Source organism: Malaclemys terrapin, chromosome 8, assembly GCF_027887155.1.
Source record: "Malaclemys terrapin pileata isolate rMalTer1 chromosome 8, rMalTer1.hap1, whole genome shotgun sequence".
NCBI lineage: Eukaryota > Metazoa > Chordata > Testudines > Emydidae > Malaclemys > Malaclemys terrapin.
The window spans coordinates 72,892,521-72,904,493 of NC_071512.1; the positions used below are offsets into that span (position 1 = coordinate 72,892,521).

Below are 11,973 nucleotides of genomic sequence, written 5' to 3' on the forward strand. Positions count from 1 at the left end.
CACATTCCTGCTTCCCCCCCCCGCCCCAAGTCCTAAGAGGAACTTGTGCAATGCTCCCTTGTAAAGTCACCACTCTTCCACAGAATCTTACAAGCAGTGGACAGAGCAGGCAGCCAAGCAACGTTTTAAGGGAGCATTGCACAACTTTAAACGAGCATGTTCCCGAATGGAGCAGCGATGTAACTTTGAAAGGACGTTAAGTGGGAGGACGTTAAGTGAGAAGTTACTGTACTACCATTGATACATATTTTCTCAGCCAAGTAACAAAATGTCATAGTCTTACTGAAATCAGAAACATTAAATTGGATGTAGCAAGATTACAAAGACACAAAACCTGTGTGGCATTTGTGAAAAACTCAAAACAGAGCATGTAGGTTTAGTAGCAGTAACTCTATTTTGTATTCTTGAGTCCCCAAAACATTATAAAAGTAGATTTAAATAATGAATTTGTTACAAATTCCAATGCAACAGTGATTTTCACATTCTGATATTAAGGGTTTGTAAAAGTGAGACTATTATCACTACAAGTTGAGAAGAATCTGAGTGTCTTGTTCTCAGTTATAAAATGACTAATACAGTACTCAAAAGCAGCCCTATAAAGATTATGAATATTCTTGCTTTCTTCTTCCTATAATACATAATTATTTCCTTACTTTTATTATTAACTATCATCCATTTGCAGTTCCTTTAACTGTAATTTTCTGTCAGGCCCTCGGATTTATATATAATAATTCACAATTTTAGAGTCTACATCTTACAAAGGCCTCCTCAGGAATTGCAGCCACACTCTATTTTTGAGGATAAAGTCCTTAGGGACCCAGGCAATGTAAACTACAGTAGGTCAGCACCTCTCTAATTCAGTCTGCTGGTGACATCTTCATAAAATTCTGTCTACACATAAGGGTGGACTTAACATTGGCAATCACTGATGCATCCTCAAAATGCTCCAGTATTGATTGAACCAGGGACATTTTAAAAAAAAAGAATAGTGAAGGCATATTTATTTCCATTTTAGACTCTAATCCTGCAACACACACCATGTGGGCAGAACCTGGGACACCATGCAGCTACACGTTTTCGCCCACCAGTAACAGCTTGCAAGATTAGGGTCTTAGTCTGTGGCTGTAGATCACAAACGACAGCATAGAGTAAACACAAAGTGTGTGTTAACACTGTTTCATGTGCCGTAACAGAGAGCTGGAGTAAATGTTTAAACTACTTCGTACTGATTCACAAAAATGTTTGGCAAGAAAATATCTTTTGTTACTATCCTATCTATTTTTCTTTTTTGTTTTACTGAAAGTTACATTTTAAAATAAATAAAACAGTCTCAAATTGTTCCTATTGTTACATTTTCAGCCTTCACAGTGACAATTATCTGCTGCACTCAGGATGGCTAAAAACTAAATTCATTTGACATTTCCAGGGTTGAGGCTCTTTTAGAACATAAGCGTTGAGTGACAAGATGTTCTGCTCCAGTGGAATGTTAGTGCATTTGACTATCAGTGTGTTTTTGCACAGAAAAAATATCAAACAGGAAAACGTTTAATCAAGACACCTGCATTGTCTGCAAAAAGTGAGATTGTAGAGAACTGCAGATTCAGGACCTGAGTAAAGCAGAGGGCAAGTTTAACTATGGTTCAAGTTCTGCACCCCACCACAAGATATTAAAGAGAGTTAATAAAAAAAGGCGAAAAAGTTTGTAAATTCTTTCAAGTTAAACAGGTTTGTGCATACCATCTATGTTTGCATTTCCGGAAAATGGAAGACAAAAGAGGTACACGAACTGAGTTGTTAATAATCAGGGGGTAGCCATGTTTTTGCGGATACAGACTAACAACAAGGAGTCCGGTGGCACCTTAAAGACTAACAGATTTATTTGAGCATAAGCTTTCGTGGGTAAAAAACCTCACTTCTTCAGATGCAACAGAAGAAGTGAGGTTTTTTTTACCCATGAAAGCTTATGCCCAAATAAATCTGTTGGTCTTTAAGGTGCCACCAGACTCCTTGTTGTTTGAGTTCTTAATGCCACAGTTGACAAATATACTACAGAGGGAAATGTTATTAACAAGACTTTGGCAAACAAGGAACGGAAAAAGAAGAAGAAAAACTGAGTGGAAGCAAACCTATCTGAATTCTATTAAAAACTGATGCAATGCACAAAGTATGAAGCTTCTGGTACATACAGTTTGAAGCATCCATTTTCAAATGCTATTTCTCTGTACAATGTCATATGTGCCTTCTCTTTCTTCCTAAACTCCAGTCCAACTCTGACATTTTACTCTTCCGCCCATATTAGATAACATGAATACGGGCTATTTAAAATAACAAAACTAAAATTTTACGTATGATGGTTCTATTCCTTAAATCTTTTTCAGCAGCTGAGTGTATCAGAAAGTCTTTCTGCACAAGATCTAAGGGTTCAATAAAGTACATTAGGGCTGTTAAGTGATTAAAAAAATTAATCGTGATTAATTGCACTGTTAAACAATAATACAATACCATTTATTTAAATAGTTTGGATGTTTTCTCCATTTTCAAATATATTGATTTCAATTACAACACAGACTACAAAGTGTACAGTGCTCACTATATTTATTTTTGATTACAAATATTTGCACTGTAAAAAACAAAATAGTATTTTCAATTCACCTAATAGAAGTACTGTAGTGCAATCTTTTTATCATGAAAGTTGAACATACAAATGTCAAACTATGTACAAAAAAATAACTGCATTCAAAAATAAAACAACGTACAACTTTAGAGCCTACAAGTCCACTTGGTCCTACTTCAGCCAATTGCTCAGACAAGCAAGTTCGGTTACATTTGTAGGAGATAATGCTGCCCACCTCTTGTTTACAATGTCACCTGAAAGTGAGAACAGGCATTCGCATGGCACTGTTGTAACTGGCGTGGCAAGATATTTACGTGCCAGATGCACTAAAGATTCATATGTCCCTTCATGCTTCAACCACCATTCCAGAGGATATGCATCCATGCTCATGACGGGTTCTGCTCAATAACGATCCAAAGCAGAACGGACCGATGCATGTTCATTTTCATCATCTGAGTCAGATGCCACCAGCAGAAGGTTGATTTTCTTTTTTGGTGGTTCAGATTCTGTAGTTTCCGCATCTGAGTGTTGCTCTTTTAAGACTTCTGAAAGCATGCTCCACAACTCGTCCATCTCAGATTTTGGACAGCACTTCGGAGTCTTAAACCTTGGGTCGAGTGCTGTATCTATTTTTAGAAATCTCACATTGGTACCTTCTTTGCATTTTGTCAAATCTGTAGTAACAGTGTTCGTAAATCAAACAACATGTGCTGGGTCATCATCCGAGACTGCTATAACATAAAATATATGGCAGAATGTGGGTAAAACAGAGCAGGGGACATACAATTCTCCCCGAAGGAGTTCAGTCACAAATTTAATTAACACACAATTTTTTTAATGATCATCATCAGCATGGAAGCATGTCCTCTGGAATGGTGGCTGAAGCATGAAGGGCCACATGAATGTTTAGCGTATCTGGCACGTAAATACCTTGCAACGCTGGCTACAAAAATGCCATGTGAATGCCTGTTCTCACTTTCAGGTGACATTGTAAATAAGAAAAAGGCAGCATTATCTCCCATAAATGTAAACAAACTTGTTTGTCTTAGCGATTGGCTGAACAAGAAGTAGGACTGAGTGGACTTGTAGGCTCTAAAGTTTTCCATTGTTTTGTTTTTGAGTGCAGTAATATACAACAAGAAAAATCTACATTTGTAAGTTACACTTTCACGATAGAGATTGCACTACAGTATGTGTATGAGGTGAATTGAAAAATACTATTTATTTTGTTTATTATTTTTACAGTGCAAATATTTGTAATAAAAATAATATAAAGTGAGCACTGTACGCTTTGTATTCTGTCTTTCAATATATTTGAAAATGTAGAAAAACATCCAAAAATATTTAATAAATTTCAATTGGTATTCTATTGTTTAACAGTGCGATTAATCGCGATTAATTTTTTAATCGCAGTTAATTTTTTTTAGTTAATTGCGTGAGTTAACTGCAATTAATCAACAGCCCTAAAGAATATCTAAGGTAGTAAAATATTCTGTGAGTGGGAAGCAGGACACAGATGGCAATTAGAATGCACAGAAATTCTTAATAACTAAAAGTCTACCAAAAAGTATTGTTGAACTAGTTTATGTGCTGCTGGAATTTAGATATCCACTAACACTTCCTAAATGTCATAAGCTTTGCTAAATAGTAAGAGTCAGAAAAATGACATTTTTTCCAATATGTAGTCTAAGGTGCCACAAGTACTCCTGTTCTCTTCACTGTGTGTGCAAAGTCACAATTGTTTTGTAAATAATTTCACTTGGACTAATCCCAATTACTATGCTTCTTGTTTTAAAACCTCTCCACAGACCAGCTCCTCTCTCAAACCGCACTTTTAACATTGGTTTCCCCTCTGTCCCCTCCTATTAACTCTCCATGGTTGTCAAGCACACTTTCAACTGCACCTCTTCATACAGCTGGAACCTCTTCCATCCAAGCCATTAAATCATTTTATCATTTCAAATCTCACCTAGTCACCTTCTTTTGTTCTTCTGTTTGTGACTCATTCTCTTTGTAAGGCACTTTACAGACAATACCGTAAAACAGGTTGTATTTCTCTTGGTACATCCTTCTTCAGCAATGTTTTCACATTAAATAAAAAATGCTCAAGCAAAGTTTCTCCCCTCTCCACTTGTTGAAGCTGAACAACCTGCTCAGTCAACAAAGCTTTGTTTTCAATAGGAGCTTTCCTAAGGGCAGCTTTTCTACTTTTTCTATCCAGTTAAGGAGTTTAAAAACAACAACCTGCAACTGAATATTTTCATGACGGGAATATAAAATGCATCCAGTACAAAAAACATGATGATTGTTCCAGCACAGCTACTGAACTCTCAGAGCACAATACTACATTTCTCCCATTTACAAGCATGCTGCTATGACTAAGTGTCAGAAAATGCATTTTTAAAATATTCTCCACAGGCTAGTTACATAAGAAAACTTATTTGCTAAAAATTCCCTCTCTCTATGAATCCTTCTCAACTCTGCTTCAATTAGATAGTCTTCTGTGGCTAAGAGTTAGGGCCCCTTCAAGGATAGGGATGGTATGCCACTGACACTCTGGCACATCGAAGTGGAAAACTCCAATATCACTGATGTCTGACAAGGAGTCCAATGATATGCTCTCTTGCCTGTGTCTAGTTTCAAATACTACTGTAACTTCTTTGGGGCAACGGCTGTCTCTTCCAGTATTTGTAGAAAACCTAGCAGCGTGGGGACCAGTGTTCCTTCTAATTTTTCCCACACATGTGCAGAATGAATTTTGTTATGTGCACCAATATGGAGGTGATGTATGACACATCACCTCCATATTGGTGCACATAACAAAATTAATGTGGTGGGGGTAGAGCTGAAGGGTTCTGAGTGTGGGAGGGGACTCAGGGCTGCAGCAGAGGGTTGGGGTGCAGGGGTGTGAGGACTCCAGCTGGGGGTGCAGGCTCTGGGGTGGGGCTGGGGATGAGGGGTCTGGGGTGCACAAAGGTGCTCAAGGGTTACTGCGGGGAGAGAGGACTCCCCCCAGCTCTCTCTCCGCGCTGCAGCACCTGGGCTCAGCGGGGAGAGGCGCCTCTCCCCGCCGCGGCTCCAGGGCGGGGGCTGCAGGATAGGTGTCCCTCTCCCAGCTGCGGCAGGTCTGGGGCTGAGTTGGGGCCGGGGAGGGGCGCCTGCAGCACCCTTCCCCTGGCCCTGGCAGGGCAGGTTCCCTAAGTTCCTGCACAGCACTAAATAGGCTGCTGTGTAGCCATGCAGCTTACAGGGAACTTAGGAGACTCCATTCTGATTGTGGGCTTTCAGGGGCTATTGCAAAACAAATCATCTTTATTTATTTGTCAAATGAAAAATCTCTTGGAAAACCTTTTATTTAAAAAAATAAATAAAAATACCACAATCTTATATGCATATATACGAACAGCAAGAATTGAAATTGAAAACCTCAAGTATTGCATGAGATATTTAAAGTTAAATCTGCGGCTCCTTCTCTACCTCATCTCTTACACACAAATGTAGAACCCAGAAATAAGATCTCACAAGTTAGATGACCAATAAGCAAGATCAAATATTGAACCTGTAAACATTTAGTGTTCCTTTACGTAGGAAATTGAGGAAGTAATTGAGTTGAATCTAGTATCAATAGTGTTTATGAGATTAAGAGTTACTGTACACGCATACTGATGCAAAAGTTTTATATTGACATAACAGTTATCAAGCCAAACCTTGTATGCCAACATAGGCAGTAAGGCATATGGTATCAAATTTCTCTCTCCCTCTTTTTAAAAAAACAAAAAACAGTACATACACTGTACTATTCGTTGTACATATCACTGTAGAGGCAGGCCTGAGCTGCAAAATTCGGATCTAATCTGAATTTCCCCCAAATTTGAGGGTCTTCAGTTCTGGGTTTTGGTTCAGGCCCCACCTCAAATATAAACGCATACATAGGGCTTGTCTTCACTACAGTGTTAGTCCCAAGTATAACTCAACTACTGTCCCGATCCCAACTCCTGTCCGCATTCACAAACCTCCAATTTGAATTAATTTGTGCTTTAAACTCAAGCTAGTTTGCAGGGTTATGGGTTGAATCATGAATGCTGCTGATGGCTGAGCTAGTAATGGGGATGCAACTACAAATAACTGCTAATACAACCATTCTGTGTAGTTCGAGTGTTGTTTCACAGTGTGGCCACTCTCACTTGAGCTAGCTGTCACAATGAAGGCAAACCCACAGGTGCTTATCAGCAAAAAACAGTAATTACAAATGAAATTATACTTCTGTACAATGTAGATGAATTAACATTGTTGTGGAAGCTTAACTGTTGAATGGTCTGTTGTACGTGTTTTCCACATTGCTCAAAATGACATCCTTCTTTCAGAGTATCAAATGTTCTCAGTCTCCTCCAAATTCTTCCTCAAAAGTCACTGCTTTTCCCTTGCTTTCCTCAAGTGACCTCCCTTCCCATACTATATACCATGATCTGCCACATTCTCAATTAAAATATTGATTATAAACTTCATTCAATGCAATTCTCAGTATCTTTGTTTACTCTTGCCTACTGTGTCCTTTGTCTTCATTTTGTTTGCTTGATGTAGATTGTAAAAATTTTGATCTCAAAAGCCTCACACAAAGTTCCAATGTTACAACATTTTTCTTATAAAATATACCTAGTACTGTGTTAAATATGGTTTAATCTATGTGCTATTTGGAAGGAGCTGTGTGTGTATTTTATATTGGTGTGAATCAGAGAAACTATCCCAGGCAGGTGAGTGACAACTGGGATTTCATCATCCGGAACTGAGAAACATCTGCTGTCCATGTTTTTTTGCTTCCTGATCTCACATCATCCTCTCCCTGGCTATTTCAACACAACTCCCTGTTCCTCAAACCATCATTTATCTTCTACCACAATATCATAACCTATCCCCCACTCACACACATCACCCCCTCCCCCATATATCCCTCCTCCCCCCCCCCACAGGCTACCCCAATCCTGTGCCTTGCCCCTCATACAGCCCCCAGAGGCTACCCCAATCCCGTGCCCCCGCCATACAGCCCCCCTCTCCTCCTCCGGGCCACCCTAATCCTATATCTTGCCCCACAAAGATCTCCCCCGACTACCCCAATCCCGTACCCTGTCCCCCCGACCCCTGCCCATACAGCCCCCCTCTGCTCCCCGGGCCACCCTAATCCTATATCCTGCCCCCATATAGCCCCCTCTCCCCACCCCAACCCCTCGCCGGGGCTGTCCCAATCCCATGCCCGGCCCCTCAGTCCCGTGGCTTCCCAGTGCCAGTCCTGACCGAGCTGAGCCCCTGCCCCGACCCCAGGAAACGTCTCACCTCCCTCGCTGGGAGCACGGCCCCGCTCCCTGCCAGCCCCTCGCCGCCGGCTCGGGGTGTCCCCAGCGCCCCGCTCGCTGCAGCCGCCCGCTCGGCGCTGTGCAGGCGCTTCCGGGTGCCCCGGTCCCGGTCGGTCCAGCTCCGCAAAGGCCCCGGCTGCAGCCGCTGCCCCGCCTGCTCCGTTCCCAGGACCCGGCGCGCAGCGAGGCTGGCTCAGCTCTCGGCTCGCTCTGAGCCCGCTCGCCCCCGGCGGCCCCCGGCTTGGCCTCGTGCGCCGCGGGAAGGGGCTGGGCTGGGCTGGGCTGCCGCGCCGCGGGAAGGGGCTGGGCTGGGCTGGGCTGGGCTGCCCATCGTCAAAAAAAAAAAAAAAAAGAAAAAAAGAGCAAGGGCTGGGAGCGTGGTGTGTACGTGGGGGTGTTTGGGGCACAGGGTATCTAGGGGTGATGGGGGGCAATGGGGTGTGAGGTCGGTACCCAGCAGTCAAACAGGGGTTGGGGCAGGGTGTGGGGCAGTGCCTGGAAGAGACAGCATGATCATTATGGTGATACAATCTGTCTTCCCCCACAGGTACTAATAAGAAAGGAGGGGGCAGGCCAAGCACACACATGCTGTGCCAAACCCAGTGAGTCAGAGACTGCAGGGGAACAATACTCAGAGCCAGGGCCGGCTCTAGGATTTTTGCCGCCCAAAGCAAAAACAATTTTGGCCATCCTCCCCCCCCCCCCCCCCCCCGCTTCTTTAATTACCCCACCCCCTACCCCGCCTCAACTCCGCCCCTTCCCCAAATCCCCAGCCCTGCCTCCTCCCCCCAGGCTCTCAAGCCCCCTAGAGGGGAGGAAAGGAGAGGGAGAAGCAGCGCGTGCGCAGCGGCCACTCGCAATCTCCCCCCCACCCCCCAGGTTTGAGAGCCTGGGAGGGAGGGGGAGACTCCGAGTGGCCGCGGTGCGGGCGCCACTTCTCCCCCTCCCTTCCAGGCGTGGGAGGGAGGAAAGGAGGGAGGGGGAGCAGCAGCGCACGAAACGGCTGCTCGAGATCTCCCCCTCCCTCCCAGGTTTGAGAGCCTAGGAGGGAGGGCGAGTAGCAGCGAGCGAATCAGCTGTTTCGCGCGCCGTGGCGAGCTAGGGTGGCCGAGGCACATTTTTAGGGGAGGCATTCTGGCGCCGGCCATGCCGCCCCTAAAAATGTGCCGCCCCAAGCACCAGCCTGTTTTGCTGGTGCCTAGAGCCGGCCCTGCAGAGAGGGGAGGTCGTGGCTTGGGAGCATGATGGAAAGTCAGCGAGTAGGAGAGAAAATGTAACCCACGTTGTAAAAGTTCGTAAGCTGGAAAAGTACGCCCCCCTGGCTGACACCCTGAGAGTGAAGGGCTATGAGGTGCAGATGGACGCCCTGATTGTCGGAGCCCTGGGCGCCTGGGACCCCTGCAACAAGCGTGTGCTGCGGACCTGCGTGATCGGTCGACGCTACGCACGTCTCATGCGGCACCTCATGGTCTCAGACGCCATCCGATGGTCCAGGGACATCTACATCGAGCACATCACCAGCCACCGCCAGTACCAGGGGGCGTGAGCCAGAGTGACATCGTTCTCCCACTATGAGAAAGGGACCAAGAGACCTTCTCCGTTGGATCATATGAACTAGAACCATAAACTCCCTAAACATTAAATCTCACCAAATGAGGGTCAATCCATCCTCATCATTATATCCACTCATTATAATCCACACCCGCACATAGCCACTTTATGAACTTCATACCCTCATATCTCAATGTCTGTATTTTGACCCATCAACCTTTTACCCCCAATCGGGGATATTGCAGATTATGTATTCCTCATGCCACCTTATCTTAAACCAAAGTTTGCACCCCCTATAATCTGTATGTTATTCCCTGATAACCAGAAACTTCTATGCTCAAACTCTGTTCACTATTTTTTTTTTTTTTTTTTTTAAATCGGGGTGAAAGTAAGCCAGTACGGGCCTGTACGGCATACCGGTGAAAAGTGGCCACCAATATCAGCTGACATTAAAGCGCTGCTGGCTGTGCTTTAACGTGTCTACCCCTTTTGCGCCCTCTATCTGCGGCCCTGCCAGGTCCCTACTGGCAGGGCTGCTGACAGGGAGGGGGTCCAAAAGGGGCAGCAATGTTAAAAGCGCTGTGGTGGCAAAGGACCCTGCTTAAAGTGTTTTAAATTGCCACTGGAGCCCCTGGCGGTGCAGGCCAGGCAGCACAGATGGGCTGGTTGCAGGAGCCAGCCCCCTACCAGTAAGTGTTGAGTGTTACTTTCACCCCTGAATAAGAGCTTTGTAAACGCAGTGACCTGGCAGTGCCCCAGTATGTTAAAGTGAAAAAGAAAAAATACAACCTAAGGAAGAGCCTTCCTCTCTCTGTCTATCGTGTATGGTTCATCTGTTTGGATGGAAACCTCCGGTTCCTAGGAACGATAGTTTCTGGTATGCTTTCCACAGCAGCAAGCATTTAACAGAATAATCTCAAATGATTCACTTGCCCATGTGTAAAGTGTGACATACATGGTGCTTATGCATGCTCAACATCATAATTCAAGGAAATAAGGTTTAGCATTGAAGGCACAGTTAGCAACAGGCTCTTTTGCATAGGAAGAGAATCCCAGACTTCGTAAATGTGTAACTAAGACTAAGAGTGAAATGTTTTTTTTTTTTAAAGAAATCCCTCAGACAGAGACAAGCACCTACAAGATCTCTATCAAGCATTCTTAAAACTACAATACCCACCTGCTGAAGTGAAAAAACAGATTGACAGAGCCAGACGAGTACCCAGAAGTCACCTCCTACAAGACAGGCCCAACAAAGAAAATAACAGAACACCACTAGCTGTCACCTTCAGCCCCCAACTAAAACCTCTCCAGCGCATCATCAAAGATCTACAACCTATCCTGAAAGATGATCCCTCACTCTCACAGATCTTGGGAGACAGACCTGTCCTTGCTTACAGACAACCCCCCAACCTAAAGCAAATACTCACCAGCAACCACACATCACTGAACAAAACCACTGACCCAGGAACCTATCCTTGTAACAAAGCCCGATGCCAACTCTGTTCACATATCTATTCAAGTTACATCATTATAGGACCTAATCACATCAGCCATACCATCAGGGGCTCATTCACCTGCACATCTACCAATGTGATATATGCCATCATGTGCCAGCAATGCCCCTCTGCCATGTACATTGGCCAAACCGGACAGTCTCTATGCAAAAGAATTAATGGACACAAATCTGACATCAGGAATCATAATACTCAAAAACCAGTGGGAGAACACTTCAACCTCTCTGGCCATTCAATGACAGACCTGCGGGTGGCTATCTTACAACAGAAAAAGTTCAAAAACAAACTCCAACGAGAGACTGCTGAGCTGGAATTGATTTGCAAATTAGATACAATCAATTTAGGATTGAATAAGGACTGGGAATGGCTGAGCCATTACAAACATTGAATCTATCTCCCCTTGTAAGTATTCTCACACTTCTTATCAAACTGTCTGTACTGGGCTAGCTTGATTATCACTTCAAAAGTTTTTTTTCCCCCCCTTACTTAATTGGCCTCTCAGAGTTGGTAAGACAACTCACACCTGTTCATGCTCTCTGTGTGTGTGTGTGTGTCTCTCTCTCTCTCTCCTCAATATATGTTCCATTCTATATGCATCCGATGAAGTGGGCTGTAGCCCACGAAAGTTTATGCTCTAATAAATTTGTTAGTCTCTAAGGTGCCACAAGTACTCCTCGTTCCTTTTGCAGATACCGACTAACATGGCTGCTACTCTGAAACCTGAGCTACTGAACTGAAATTCCACGCTGAACAGGAAAAACCAGTCTGGCCTCACAAACATGCCAAGTTTGGCAAACCTGGTTCCAGCCTTTATTTTTTTTTTTTTGTGGGTGGGGGGGGAGAGAGGAAACAAACTGTAGATTTAATGGGAAGAAATCATAAAACAGTGGCTGAAAGAAGAACACCTAAAACATCAGCCATAAGCCATCAGTTAAACTTCATGCAA

The 11,973-nt window shown here is 44.0% G+C and overlaps 1 protein-coding gene across 1 annotated transcript in view; it reads right to left on the reverse strand.

Moving 5' to 3' along the window:
• Positions 1 to 8,197, reverse strand: part of SLC35A3 (solute carrier family 35 member A3) — a 33,840-nt gene extending 25,643 nt beyond the window's left edge. Inside the window, exon 1 of the mRNA XM_054037514.1 lies at positions 7,943 to 8,197. The gene's annotated coding sequence lies outside the window, so the exon portion shown is untranslated. The remainder of the gene's footprint in view (positions 1 to 7,942) is intronic.
• Positions 8,198 to 11,973: the final 3,776 nt, after the last annotated feature.